The sequence below is a fragment of the Penaeus monodon genome, chromosome 23 (genome assembly GCF_015228065.2).
Source record: "Penaeus monodon isolate SGIC_2016 chromosome 23, NSTDA_Pmon_1, whole genome shotgun sequence".
In the NCBI taxonomy this organism is placed as follows: Eukaryota; Metazoa; Arthropoda; class Malacostraca; order Decapoda; family Penaeidae; genus Penaeus; species Penaeus monodon.
Window position 1 is genome coordinate 8,413,515 of NC_051408.1, and position 613 is coordinate 8,414,127.

The following is a 613-nucleotide window of genomic DNA, read 5'->3' on the forward strand; positions in this document are numbered from 1 at the left end:
TAAAGTGTGTATGATCGATTTCCCCGGTCGGGTTTTTTAAAAAGTGTTTCATCTTTATCAGACCATAAACTCACATGAAAGAATGCTATTTTTAAAACTAACAGACGAAATACTCTTGCGTGAGTTTGTGTCATGCGGCGATAATCTCTGATAAAACATTGCATAAAGCTTCGGATTTCTTTATCTAGGTATTCTATTTGTGTATTAGAGGGCCTTAGAATGAAATGCATGAGTGCATTGTATATATCTACATGAAATCAGGTGATATACAGCTCAGTGGTAGTGCATTGGCTCTGGGATCTCTTCACTCCCCCTCTCTCCTTTCAACTCTCGGTCTCATTTATCACATATTAGGAATTTACGTGATTTTTTTTTTATCTACTCAACCAGTAAAAAAACTTCTGTAAAGAAAAGAAAACAACAACAACGAAGAACATTATCGTTATAGGCATCATTAACATATTTCGTTACGTGCAGACCAAAGGTGGAGGAAACCCACAACGCAGGTATCTCGGTGCCTGGCATGGGAGGGCGAAGAACAGTGTTCACAAGACAGGATGAAGGAATGTAAGTATTGGTTTCATGTCGCTCTTGGTATGGTTTGTGATGTGTG